This window comes from Acomys russatus, chromosome 14, assembly GCF_903995435.1.
Source record: "Acomys russatus chromosome 14, mAcoRus1.1, whole genome shotgun sequence".
Lineage (NCBI taxonomy): Eukaryota > Metazoa > Chordata > Mammalia > Rodentia > Muridae > Acomys > Acomys russatus.
This window is the reverse complement of record NC_067150.1, coordinates 440,653-456,216: the sequence shown is the minus strand read 5'-3', so window position 1 is coordinate 456,216 and position 15,564 is coordinate 440,653. Positions and strand designations below refer to the sequence as shown.

General features: G+C 35.7%; 1 protein-coding gene across 2 annotated transcripts in view; it reads right to left on the bottom strand.

Annotated features, from left to right (window-relative positions):
* Gucy1a2 (guanylate cyclase 1 soluble subunit alpha 2) overlaps nucleotides 1–15,564 on the bottom strand; it is a 321,255-nt gene that overhangs the window by 253,088 nt on the left and 52,603 nt on the right. The window lies entirely within an intron of this gene.

Here is a 15,564-nt window from a genome sequence, read left to right as displayed (position 1 = left end):
TATTAAATAATATTTTCTTATATACATTCAGTAACATTAAATGTGAGCAGAAGACAGGCAATTTTGGCAGAGAGAGAATGGTGGGGTAAGCAACAGTTGAGCAGTTGGAAAATCACACTGTGAATATGGTAACACAGCAGGTTAATGGCTGAAGAAGAATCAGATGAACCATCAGGGAGTGGTGAGGGCAGGAAGAGCAAGAGACAATAAGCAAGGGTGGAAGTTGAGACTAACGAAGAACAAAAGGATCTAAGAGTCCAGAGAACATAAATGAAGGCCTTGGTTTCCAGAAGAATTCCAGAGGACTGTCAAGTCTTTAGGACCAAGAGACTGAGAACTGTCACCAGCTGGTGGAAATAGTTGAGAAATATGGACTTCCTAAGAAGACACAAGACCTGTAATACTTGTAGGGCTAAGGGTTCACAGGTACCACTGCCTGCATAAAGAACGTGACTGGAGAAGGTATCACCTGCTACCCTCACCACATCACCACATTAGCTCACTGCTGCCAAACACCAAGAAAATTAAAGCTGCCCAAAACTAGCACTTAAAGGGTTTCTATCCTACACGTAATTTCTATACAGATAAAGAAAAAATGGGCCAATGGGTAGTATCTACACCATGATTATTATGAATAATTAAAACTAAAAAAAAAATTGAATGCTGACACATAAAAATAATGCCTACATTAATGGTAGTATTCTTCATTATTGTGAAATGCTCAGGTGATCCTATTCTTATAAAAAAAAACTAGTCAGAATAAACATTCCTGGTACTTTCAAAAATATCCCACTAGTGCTTCTAGACTTTGCAGAAACATACTGTCCAATGACTTCAGGTCTTTGAACTAAGAGCAGAAAAAGTGTTGTTTCTTACCATCTCTGATGCTCACAGCAATAGAAATAACCTCATAGTTAAGTGGAATAGACAGATATAAAGACAATACAATATGCTCATGGATGTAATGTTCTTTTGTCGATGCCAAATATCAAATATCCATCCAAACAATAGCTAGTAAGTAAATACACCAGAGGCAAAAATTAAAACTACTGTGTGTACAGGATCTTATCAACAAGAAATCCTGGCTGCATCTGAAAGAACAATGACAATGACTATCAATTTTCAAATGATCTCACTCATGTATATAGCATAATACTAAAGTTATTTTCATATTATTAAAGAAAATTGAGATGTTTGAATAGTGTAGTATGTAGGGCAATTATTTTATAAAGCATTGTATTTAATTAATTGTAAAAACTTTTAGCCTCATTATTGTTAAGGTGAACAACATCAGGAAAAAATTCTTGGAGTGAAATTTTAAAATTAGTGATGAATTCATTTATGTACATGTTATTAATCAATAGTGAAGGCTCTATTTTATATTTCATCTCAAAATGTCATGAAGAAACCAGTCCAGCTCAGACAAGGACTGCAGTTCTGCCTCCCAGCATTCCACCTATGATTGATGAAAACACTCACTTGAAACATATATAAAATATGTATCTCCCGTATCAAAAGATGCGGTGACGGTTTATGTCTGGGTCCGTAGGAATATATTTCCTCAAGAAACAGAATTGTAATGAAATTGTTCTTATTAACAGGTAAGTTGAAAGTCAGAGTTTTAAAAACCACTATTATTTCACCTCTTTTTAAAAATGGCATGCCTAAATGCTAGAATTCTTTAGCTATAACTGAAATAATTTATATTATCTGTAGTATGAGCCTCTTGTGTCTGTTTGTTAAGCTATACCAACTTACTTGTGAATGTCATGAAGACAAAGTGTTTTACTTATTTTTCCATTCATAGCTATAACCCGCAAAGATGCCTGGCACATGGAGAGTATTTTTCTTTCTTTCCTAGCATTCATCCTTGTTGCACAGTATCATCAATCTTCTCTGGTTTCAATCATATTATATTTAAGGATGCCAAGATCAATGGACATGTTCATGACTCTCATGAAGCCCTGTAGATCATTATATTACCTTGCGATTAGATTATCACAGAAGCACACACAACTCTCTTAGGAGGTACAGAAATAAATTCCTATTTGTCTTGAGGAATTTTTGATGAAAATGAGGTGCTCAAAAGGCCAACAAAGGAAGGCAAGTGTTCTGCTCCCCCAGAAGATGTACTGTTATGTAATAATAAAAACTGTAGTGCAGGTGAAAGAGCCCATCATGGTCAAAGAGGAGCAGGTAGTGAATGGATAAGAGCTGGCAAACCATGTGAGGGGTAAGCAGTTATTTAATCAACATTGGTAAAACTAGACTTGAAAATTCTGAGTCCAGAATTAAAGCCACTATTCAGAGAAATGATGGGATTAAAACAGGAATATACCAAAATACATTAAAAAGAAAAATATTTGAGAGCAAAAGTAACAAAAACAAATCATTTCTACAAAAACTTTAAAAAGATGCTCAATTACTTGGCACAAATTTTCCATAGTATACCTTTAAGAATGATTTTTCAGACAATATTTTCTAACAGCAAGAAAATATTAGTAATAAGAATTTGGAAATAATGAATGTTGTGACAAGAAAATATTATATATCTTGAAAGCTAGTCAATATATACCCTTAGATTAAAGGGAAAATCAATAGACATCTGTGGTGGAGCAAGCATGCATCCCAGCACTCAGAGGGGCAGAGGCAGTAGGATCTCTGTGAATTTGAGGCCAGTCTGGCCTATTAAGCAAATCAAAGACAGCCTAGGCTACACCGAGAAAGCCTGTCTTGAAAAACCAAACCAAACCAAACAAAACAAAACCGAAAGAGAAAGAAAAAAATCAAAACTGAAGTTATAGCATTTGGAACTCAGGAAAACTCAAATCAAATAGAAATGGATAATTTTTTTTGGTCTTCATCAACAAAAATAAATAAACAAATACCTTTCAAATTGATTCTCTATGGGTAAAACTTCTCTGTTATATCTAGGAGCCACATTCATATCAAACTTCTTGTTCCTCTTAATTAGAGGAACCATAATCTTAATCAGAAAACCATGATAACTTAACTAAAAAAATTACAATAGGGTGCAACCTAAAATTGAGAAAAAAATATACTGAACAATTATGTCACAGGTACATTTTGAGAAGAAAATGGGAAAACGCAACCTTTGTATCTGAAAATAAAACTGGTGGGTCAAGTGTTAAAGACTGACTTTCACTGTTTAAAAAGCATTTGTCTTTATTCTTTAAAGGTTCATCTTTTTATACAATGTGTTTTAATTATACCCATGTACCACTACCATTCTCCTATTTTTCCCAGGGATCCCCAATCCCAACTCCCTCTAAAGGTAAGGTCATTTTATTATTGCTATTAATAACTACCTGAGCCCTGTTACTGCTGATCATTTTAGAGGTGATTGCATCACAAAGGCTCAAACATCATTAATGAACTAATGCAAAGCTAAAGGGAAGAGGCAGACTCTAGCTGAAGGGCCTTAGTCCTGGCACATTTGTGCTTGAGAGTTGCATCCTGTCACTGGCCATTCTCACAGTTGCCCTCCTTGATTCCTGGATGCCATGAGCTAAGGAACTTCACTGCACACTCTGTCCAGCAATGACTTTTATTCATGAACCTCACAAGAAGGACCAAGCTAACAAGAATTAAAACCTCTAACAGAACCAAAAATGACTCTTCATTGTTTGCTTGGGTATTTTGTCACAGCCATGCAGTGACAGGAAATGAAAAAAGCCAGGTTCCAAAATCATTCCTGTGAACAACAGTATGAACAAACAAGGGGTAAAATGTAAATGATTTAAGTGTGATTTGGCTCACTTTTAATTTAAAAAAAAAATTCAAAGTTACTCAGTTATTTTTAGGACACAGGGAGAAAACTTGATGGGAGCTGAAAAGAAAGAAAGGGAGACTTAGGAACATAGAGGGAGGATAGAACAAAAGCTAGATGATTGAACCTACTCCTTAACTCAAGGCCTTAATTGTTACTTATAATGAAGATTATGTCTAAGTCATTGCTATAGAATTTAGTATATAGACACAAAACATGGACATGTCAAATACTTGGCAGATTTTAACACAAGAATATATATCCTAAGTCTAACAGACAGATATGACTCTATCGATATATGAGGTAAAATAGTTGAATAAGGTCTTCAAAAGCCTCAGAGACACACAGAATATGGCATTTAAAGTTGTTCTTAACAATCCTAAATTTCTTCGACAACAAGTTAACTTCTGACAACACCCAGTTGACCTCAAGGAAGATGATTAGCATCAAAGAGCCTCTTTATGGACATGGCTTCAAATGTGGCAAAATAGCCACTGGGCAAAATGTCCTCATTCCTATCACAAACAGGATCTCCCTAAAAATGGGCAACTTAGATGTAGGCAGAGTTGATGGCCGCACTCTGCCAAGTCAGGAAAAGCAAGCCCTCGATACTTCCTGCCCTGCAAACAAGTCTGGCAGAGATATTGGGTCAGAAAGCTGAAGATGAGGCTCCAACATTATAAAGTGTATTGATGACTAGTCAGGAAGTAAACTGTCTTAAGTCAATTTGTACAATTTGGAAGCTGCTAACCCACACTGCTTGTTTACTCAGGAATTCTTCTCAAGTCTCTGAGGGGCATTGAAGACAAGATAGTATAGTTTTACAACCAAATTTAGTGGGTTATGGGACAAGATCGTTTTAGATCAAGATAAAGAAGTTAAGCTATTAGAGTTAAGATAGGATAGATATTGACTCTCACTCGGAAATTTAGACCCGGCAAGACAGGAAACACACTTACTTCAAATGAAACGAATGCAGATGGCCAAGTCATTATGAATGGAACATGTATAAAACTCATTATTCTCATGATTTTCACATGGTTCTCCCTGCTACATGTAGTTTGTTTTATACTTTTATAAAATAAAAGTATTATAAAAATTTTTGTTATTTCCTTTTCTTGAAAATAATTTTTTAATATAATATATTCTCAGTATCTTTCCCATCTACATCCTCCCCAATGTCCCTCCCATCTGGTTCCACCCCTTTCTGTCTCTCATTAGAGAGCAAATAGACTTGTAAGAATATTCTAAGAAGAATAAAGTATACTATAAGAAAAACCAAACAAACAAAAGAAAAAGTATCCCCCCAAAAAAAAGAAAAGAAAAAGAAAGAAAGAAAGAAAGAAAGAAACAGAGATGCAGAGACCTCCTCATTTACACACTCTAGAATTCCATAAAAATATAATGCTGGAAGCCACAATATATACACAAAGGTTAATAGCAGTGGCTCTTCCTCCAAATGCCCTGAGTTCAGTTTGCAGCACCCACATGGCAGCTCACAACTGTAAGTAGCTGTAATTCCATGGTATAAAACTCCATCTTCTGGTGTGCAGAAAAACACTTTAAGCCAATCACTTCTATTTGATTAAGTCCACGAACAACCTGGCAAAACCTCATGAGATATATTACAACCAATTTTCTCATGAATATTTTCTAAAATAGTAGGTAACACAAGCTAGCAAAATGCCAAGTAATGTTTATATCATAAATGAAAAAGTAATTCAATGGTAAAAATATCTGTCAACCAAAATTATTGAATTCTTAAATCCAAACAAGAAATTAAAAGATATCAATAAATTCTAAAGTGTAAGATTCAAAAATTTTAACAAACATTTAGTAGAACAACAACAATAATAACAATAATAGTAATAATAATCTGTTTAAATATAATAAAAGCTGTTTCTCTAAAACTAAAATGTATATTCTAAATGATAAAGATTTTAAAAACAAGACTTGACTTCATGGTTACTGTCCAACATTGTGTTATTTTCTAACAAGGACTATCAGATGTGAAAATACAATCATTATATATAAACCTGAGCACATATTATGAGAGTTTTAAATTTTTTTAAGTGACATTGAAGCTCAATGGAAAAAGAGTGGTCCACTTAGTACATGGTACTAGCTAATAAAGCATCTGGGAAAAGTTAAAATTAAATCCCATCCCACACCTCAAGCAAAATCATATCCAGATAAGAAAAAGCATAAAGTGAGAACAAATAAAAATATAACACTGTAGAATGAAATTTAGAGACTATATGTCCTTTAGTAACATAAGAAACACACACATACACTCAAAATAAAACCTTAAATTTTTTATTTTTGTATGCTGTAAAGCTGAGCTGAAACTGCCTGAGTGATAAAGAGAATGCCACCTTGTTTTAGTGAAACTATACTTACTGCATTATCCATCTGTCCTTGTGGGAACTGGAAAAGGGCTAGCTTCCCTGAGCAGAAGCCCCCTCCCTGCCCTATGCTTAATCAGCTTGAAGTCAACTTCCCTGGGAGCTAGATGAGGGGTTCACTTCCCTGAGATCCAAACACAAGCTCACCTTATTAGATTAGAGCCAGCTTCCCCCTACCTAATTGTGTGGGAGACCACGCACTTTAACAGCTACAGCAGATGAAATATCTAGGTAAGAGTCCCCCTGCAGCATGATGCAAAGCTCCTCTGGCCTGTACCTTATAAATTAAGGCCAACTTCCCCCAAACCCCTTACCCAATTATGTGATGCCAAGGCTGGGAAAGTCCCACTTGCGGTTTCTGCCTTAAAACCCTATTCTGAGGAGTCAAGGCCACCCACCTTCCTTGGCCTCTGGGAAATGGACAGTCTTTGCTCCAGAGCAAGATTAATAAAAAAGACTCTGTGTACATTACATCTGACTGGTTTCTGGTAGTCTGTGAAGTTTCGGGACTTGGGCATTACATCCTGACTTTGCCCTTGCCTCTCTATTAGTAAGTTGCCTTAGATAAATAAAAGTCCAGTAAGAGACAGTCCACTAGCCCATTAACTTACTGTTCTACAGTACATACTCCATATGCCCTTCATAAACCATAAATGTATCATTTCTCTGCTTAAAGATTTCTGATATCTGTTTCCTCCAAACTCAAGTCCCCCAGATGAAAATTCTTAAAAATGCTCAGCAGTCTCTCCTGTTTATGGGCTTCTGAACATGTTGGATTTGTGTCACATTTAATTTAGTCTGAGTAGAATTCTCTTATGCTATGAACCCTGCTAAATTGGTTATATGCTTTCTCTCGCCTTATATATTTTATATATCAGTTCCTTCTGAATGCTTTCTGGGACCTTTCTAGACTGAGACAAGTGCCTGTGTTTGTTAGACTTCCAGACTACCTGATGGACACTCGCATCCTAGCATGTATCCCATAGTATTTACTGCTTTATACACTGCATCAACCAGTCCTAACCTATTTGAACATAAAATATTTTTCCTGTTTAGCACCTTTTTATTCCTTCTTCTGAGGAAAAAAAAAACAAAACAGACAAACAAACAATCCTTTCTGTATCTGCTCTCAATGCTGAGCACTGGACACACAGGGATGATAAGGACATAAATGGCTTATGTTTTTTAAAGTATGTGACAGATAACTCAAAAACTGTATACATCACTCAACAATCAAGAGTGTTAAAATGAGAAAAGAATCACATGAAAGGGGCAATAAAATGGTACAGAGGATAAACATGTTTCTCCAAGTCTGAAAATTCCTATTTAATCCTCTCCTCTAATCTCCACACCCATAGATTGGCACATGTGTGCAATTATATGCACATATAAACAGACACAAAAAATACTGTGATAAAAGTAATAGATAAAATAATAATTAAATAAATAAAATGAAAATCACTAAAAGATAAATAAAATTAACTAATCTGCCAGGAAATAGATGGGCAAGAAACTAGATTATTTTAAAAGAAAGGAATTTTTAAATTTTTATTATAATTTATTGAGATTACATTCCGATTGTTATCTGAACTTGTATCTTCCCAGTCCTACTCTCCTTCCCTTTTGTGCCCCATTCCCCTCCCCTAGACCTCTGACAGTAGAGACCTCCTCCCACACCATATGACTACAGCTTATCAGGTCTCATCCAGATAGCCTGCTTCCCCTTCCTCTATGTGTCCACCAGCCTTCTCACCAAGAGGAAATGATCAAATTGCAGACACCTGAGTTCATGTTCAGAGGCATTCCTCATTCCTCCTACAACTGTGGAGAATGGCCTGTCCATTGGCTATATCTAAACAAGGTGTCCAACATTTTACTCATTGATCCTGGAAGAGAAACTAACAAAAGCTTTTGAGAAACTAAATGAAAATTGTGGGCCATTGTCTGCAGGTGGAGAAGATGCTCCCAGAAGGTATGCTTCCAGGTTGGAAATAGGTGAGCCGTACCCCCTGCTGACAGAACAACCCACTGGGCCCAAATGTGTTAAAAGGCTAGTTGCAGGGAACAAAGCACAGACCCTCCCCCACACAAAAGGTGTCAAAAGCTGGATCCTTAAGAAAAACATATGCAAGGTGCCCTGGAGACAAGCCCCAGGAAGTGTCCTGGGAGTGGCTCCTGCAACTCAGTTACCTTTTGTTTAAAAATCTAGATCCAGAGTTGGCATCCCAGATTTTCCCCAATTTTTCCTTTTGTAGCTCTCTGTCTTTGTCTTTCCTTTACCATTAAGCTTAATGAATTAAAACCTAGCTCTTTGACTCTTAATTGTCTTTATTTCAACCAAGTGCAGTCAGTTGGTTATCAGGATTTTCACAAGTCAGAGGCTTCCTTCTTGAGCTAAAAAGGACTCAGATTCCCATTGTCTCAACCCTGGCTGAGCTTCACTGCCCAGCATTCCCTCCCAGCCCAGAAGGCCTTCTTAGTGAGAGGTTCTCAGAACAGAGCCTTCTTCAGCTAGCCTCCAGAAGCCTGAAGAAAACTCTGTGACCAGATTCTCAACCCAGCCTCCCAGAGAAAGGCACCCACAGAAAATAACTCTTATAATCTTAATCTATGGCACAATACTTTTTCTATGGTAATATTTTAAAGAGCAGATAAGAATAAAACATCTAATTAATATGAAAATAAATACATATTGTCAGCTATGTAGGAGATATGTGCACATATAAATGTGTATATGTGTTTTTTTATACTCTGCAATATTCTCTGTCATACCTTTTTACTCTAAGGAGACAAATTACACTATTGGTGACTTATCAGGCATGAGTACTGTTAGTTGACAAATTCTTATTTCCTTTTCAACAAATAGGCACTGATACTGATTAACAGGGAGAATCAGGAAAACACATGTACAAACAGTAGGTCTTATATGCTATTGTGCCTACCTGTTAAATGACAAAGTGGTCATCATATCCCCAGCCCTCCATAACCATGGCAGACTGCCATTAAAGACAAGAAACGAGGAATGCAGCCACATGTTCTATGAAATTAAAAAAACAAAACAAAACAAAAACAAAAAACACTGGCAGACATATGCCACTTAAAAAAGTGTACTGAGGGCACCTGGCTTATCACTGCATCCACACCTGGCCACATCTCTGTACTGTTATCTTCAACATTATAAACATATGGCAGTAGCTTGTGGACTTTGGAGACACTCTACTAATGGGTATTCTCATATTGCCAGTACTAGCACCAATGCCAGTCCCTAACATGCTTTTTGAGAATATGAGGAAGGTGAGTGCTATGCAAATATATAGAATCTGGATTCTTTTTCTAACTGACCCTATTTAGACTTAAAGCCATGGTTATGGCATGCAAAGTGCATAATTTCAACATTAATGCATCCTCAGAGGTCTTACTCAGAGCTGTTAATCACTGACAATCACTCTTTAATTGCTATGTTTTTTATTACTAAACTGTTACTTCCTCTCCTTAAAGATGCCAATGAAATCTAGGGAGCTATGTTGCAATCTTTAAATGCACTAGCCAAATCTAGGGATTGATATTGCTGTGCAGTTTCCACAGAGAGAAAGTTTAGTGGTAGCAGCTGTGGTTTGGTAAAGAATAATACATAACAATCTGAAATTTTCTTAGAATTTTCCTTTTTTGTTTTTTGTTTTTTTGTGTGTTTTTTTTTATTAATTTATTCTTGTTACATCTCAATGGTTATCCCATTTCTTGTATCCTCCCATTCTCCCCTCCCTCCCATTTTCTCCTTACTCCCCTCCCCTATGACTGTGCCCACGGGGGAACTTCTTCCCCCTTTATATGCTCATAGGGTATCAAGTCTCTTCTTGGTAGCCTGCTTTCCTTCCCCTGAGTGCCACCACCAGGTCTCCCCCTCAGATGAGAATTTTCTTATTGAAACAAGTAATGAATACTAAAGCAAAGTTCTAAAGTGCATGTGTCATTAGCTAAAAAGAATTTGGCTTAAAGAAAATGGAAAATGAATACATTTGCATGAATCTATAATGGGATTATTACAGTGGTTATGACTGATTCATAAGCAAGCCACTCTCACACATTTTTTTAAATTTTGAGGGATGCAGGCATGTGGTTATGTAAATATTTGCTTTAAAAACCACATAGGACACAACATCTTTCATCACAATGTTATATTAAGCCATGAAGAACACTAGATCTTCCCAGGAAACTCAATACAACCTCCCTTGAATCACAGTGGTCCTACATAGCCATTTTTCCTTTGTTTCAATTCCTCTGGTGATGAGGAACTCATGAAACCTGTTCTTCCATGCTCAGAAATTACAAAGCATCTTCTACCTATGTCTAGTCGTATGATTTCAATGGAGTACCTGTGTTATATCTTCTAAGAAGATTGAAACAAATCTGCCACCTCTCTTCACAGACATCCTTTAAGTACCCCCAAAATAACTCTCATGTCTCTTTTGTTTTCTAGCCTTATATTTTCAAAGAACTAATTCAAAATGTATTAAACTTAGGTTAAAAAAGATAAAGCAATGTAATGATAGAAAAAAAAAAAAAGAAACAAATCAGGGTTTATGGAAGAACACTCTGAATTATGACTCAGAAAGAAACCAGAGTAGTAGAGAGATAAATAGAAAAATCTGTTTAAGATAAAAGGACTCTCCAGAGCCTACAGACTTTTGTGTATATATATTTTAGCTTGTGAAACATCTCTCTGTGTTCCTTCTTACTAGAGTGTATCTTTATCATTTCTCACCCTGTACAATCTATATTTTTCATTCAAAATTTCCTTTAAAAGATGCTAATCTTTCAAAGTCCTTCTGGAGGACTTGAATTCAGTTCCCAACATCCATATAATGCCACTTATAATGGCCTGTAACTCCAATTCCAGAGATAAGGCCTCTGGCCTTTATGAGTACCTACACCCACATGTACATTGGCGCACGCGCATGCGCGCGCGCACACACACACACACACACACACACAATACTACAAACACAAATGATTAAAATAATAAAAATAAATATTATTTTAAAAGATGTTTAAATGAATAATGAAATAATTTAGGGAAATGAAAGTGAGCATGTAAAGCACTTGTAGGAGTTAGACTTATGCACATTACATCTTTATTATCCTAAACTTCAGTTAATCTAAGAATGGGTAAAATTAGTCACCCCAGAAACCATCTGTTGATAAGTGTTATGATGTCAACACACTTCTGATAGAGAAACACAGAGCTGAGTTTGTCAGTGCCACACCAGGACAAACTTCACAGACCACATGAGAGCCTTGAGACAAGCAAAAATACAATGAAAATTATCTTATTTAATTGACTAAGGAAGAGACAATAGAACCCTGAATTCTTCCATTACTATAAAAGAAACAAGCATTCGAGTTTACGGGACAAAAAGGTCATTGTGAATTCTTTTATGTTTTCAAAATAGCTTTGTTCATTTTCTGTGTCTCATTAAGAAATATGTAGACACACACATATTTTTCATAGTTAAATCAGCACAGATTCTATGTGTTCAACTTTTATCAGCTTATGTAATGTGTCATGTCTCATGAAGGCTAGTGTTTGTAGCAGTCAGCTTTCAGTTGAGTGTTGTTCTGGATTTGACTACAGATGAAATGAAAGCTGGCCCATGCTCCTGCCTCTCCCAGGACAATCTGAATCCAAACCAAGCCAGTGTGGAGAAAAATAATTTAACTACAAAGGGTTTCCATCTTTATATAGGTCAGTAATTCTATAATCAACCGGGAATTAACTACACGCTTGTGCCCTCCATCCATTCATCTTCATTCCTGAAAATGAAATGCTCTAGCAAGTACAGCACAGATAAGTACATGTGATACTGTCGTGAAAAAAATTACTTGGACAACAGAGTAAGAGCCATGAAGGCCCAATATTAGACCTTGAAACTTAATGAGGTTTGCCTGGTTGGATCATTGATTCTGAGGTTTGACTTCCTGTGTGCAAATTTTCCATCTCAGCATTTGTTTCCAGGGGAACCAGAGCTGTAACATCATAAACACTTCCTAGGACTGTATTACGTCTCTGAACATAATTCTCAATTACATCCATTTGACATTCTCCAAACCTGATGTCTCATCTGTTAATTGACCATTTCATACCATTAAGCTACTTCTTGTTGCCAGTAATACTTCACAAATAGAAAAACATATTCAACAAACATTGTCTAGAGGTTGTTTGAATTGTTATTTTCTTTTATTGAAAGTTTTATTTTAAAATACGTTATCCAAAAAAATAAAAGAAAGTAAAATCACAGCCATAGGTCATTATTCAGAAAAAGGTTGTTTTTAAGTCTAGTAATATGAAAGGCTTTAGCTTATTGTGTCAAAACAAACTTCCAGGATTAATATATACCAACAGGATGCTAAAGAATTCAGATTTATTATTGTCAGAATTATTAGATATTTGATCCAAGATTCAGAATTTGAGAGGTCCACAGAGGAAAAAAACTTAATGGTTTATAATTAATATCCACAAAACACTACATTGCAGTTAGCTGAGTTAAAAATGCTGATACAGTACCATCATCTATGGAACAATTGTTTGTTGAATGAATAAGTGAATATTCAAGTCTCTTTAGATTTTATCTTAAATCCATCAAAAGGGACTTACAAAGAAATTTAAAGAATCCAGATAATGTAGAAATATGAACTGGTTATAGATATAAGCTCTTAGTGCTGTGTTCTTACCTAAGCCTTCCTAAGCAGTATTAAGGTGGTAGAAACAGTACTGGTACAATATGGGTGGATTAGATCCTTTTACAGAGTGTAGAAAGGAAATTATTAAAATCAAGAACTAAGGAGGGACAAAGTAAAATAATTTCGAGGAAGAACATTTGGAATGAATTTTAAAAAACAATAGGCCAGTGGAATAATTAATATTATCAACTTAATAGGACCTGAAATCATCTAGGAGAAAAACGACTGGGCATGTCTGTGAGAGAATTTCTAGACTGGGTTAACTGAAGTCAGCAAATCCACCCTCCTCTGGGTAAACAACTGTGTCAACAAGACCCACAGCACAAATTCATGGCCTAGGAAGCTAGAGATGAGAAAATATTTATGAAACTATAAGTCCTTAAGTTTGATAACAAGGGAGAAAGTAATGGGGTTATAAGGCTGGATATGTGCACTTTCTCTTTTGAGAAAGGGTAAAAACCATTCCATGATCTCACTTTACATGAAATTCCACAAGAAACATTTCTCAGATCCAATTAGTCTCCCTGGTGTCTCATGTGCCCACCTAGCTCATTCACTCACATTTCTCTATCTTGGAATGGTCAAACGAGAGGGACATGAATAGGGGAAGTAGCAAGGAGGGCACCATCTTTTGAGAAAGGGTAAGTAAAAAATATTAAAAACATAAACAAGTGGAGGTAGAATCCTATGCCACTGAGTTTAATCATATACATAAGATTGAGGCCAGCTGAACTGAGAAATTTTTGTTAAAAAACCAGTGCACTAATTTGTAGATATTCTTGCTCCCATAAATTTTTATCATTCCCACCATATCCTTTAAGTCCTAAAGAAAGCAAAAGGCTGTATGCTAAGAGCTTTTTGGAAGTTTGGAAAGCAAACAGACTGGTATTATCCAAAAGGTCATCTGGATCTAGTACACATTGGGAAAAAGATATTACAGAGCTGAGTATGCTGAATTCACAGGCATTGACACATTGTGCTGTTTCCAAAATATTGTTTTTAGTGCGAAGCAGAAAAAGCCACAGTTAAGAACAAAAATTATCAGGCATGGTGGCTTACACCTATAACCCCATCCACTAGGGAAGCTGAACCAAGAGGTTTGCCCCATATTCAAGGTCACATGGGTTTATACATAATGAGTTCCAGGCCAGCATGTACTATGCAATGAGTCACTTTTTTTTTATCTAATTAAAGTGCAAGCTGGCTTTTCTCATCTAGTTCCCTATCAGTTTTGCCAGAATATGATTGCAATCCCATCTAGTTTCCAAGAAGATGTCAAGGAGAACATAGTTTGTTTTAGTTTTGTTTTGTTTCTCAACCTGATAACAATCCAACAGTTAACTCATGTGACCTAGGAGGCAAGAAAATACTTTAGTTTTTTTTCCTATTTCCTTTTCATTCTAGGATTTCATCCCACATCACCACAAGGTCTATTATAAGAAGAAAGTTGTTGAGGGGCATAGGTATAAGGCAAGTAGGGGAAGAAGAGGTAGAAGTCTTAGATGATGAGATGACATTTATAGTTGCTTTGGAGAACAAGTTTTAATTATAAAAAGATCTCATTTAAGCTCTGATATTTCTATAGTAACTAATGTTTTAAAGAACTAAACAGACACGGAGTGGGAATTGGCTCTGTGATTAAGAGCTCATACATGGAATATCCACTTAGCATGATGGCTTGTTCTAAGTGAACATTCCACTACTTAACTCACTGTACATATGGATGTACAAAAGAGCTTAATGCTGCTAAGATGATGGAACTTTAGCAGTTAAATACAGCATTGTCTATTGGCTTATGGGCTATGGAAAATAAGTGCCATGGTATTTAAAATGTCAGGAAGCAATCAAAATATCAAAGCCTACAGAGGGGAATATATCAATGATTGGTGAGGTTTTTTAATTCAGTCAAGGTATTGTGGAAACCTAAAATTATCATAATATAGTGGTATATGTACTTTTAAAAGAAACTTATTTGTCCCAGTATGGCTGGCTGCCACTAACTGCATTATCAAGGAAGTAGATAAGCTCAACAATAAGATAAGTTCAAAAAATAAAGTTGACAACTTTATTTTTATTGTTATTTGTTTACTAGTACACCATATTTTATAGAGAGACAAAATCATTTTCAAGAACACAGAGAAATGAATCTCCCAGTCTGATAGCAATTGTTGTGTAACATTGGATGAATAGGGTAATGCTGACATGGAAAATCTACAAAGTCCATACCACAAATTCAGTGTATAAATGATAATATAGAACTAGGAAAAAAATTCATAAGATAATTTCTAATCTGGACACCAATTATAGAATCTGCCATTTTCTTGACAATGCTAAGAAAATCAAAATATTTTCAATTATAAGGATACACCACAAGGTCTTTATTGCACTGATGTTTGATATATTAGTTTTGTTTAGTTAAGGATTTGCATTGATGTTTTAGCTAGGGCCTCCAGCCTAGTAAATCAAAAGAAAACAAAAACAAGAGAAAAATAGACTGTTAGGACATGAGATTATTTAATTACAGTTTACCTTTATTCAACAAATTTTGAACGTTTGTTTGATAATACAATTTTTATAACTTTGAGGGAAGTTGGAAAATAGGGAAATATTAAAATCCCAAATTACTTTTAC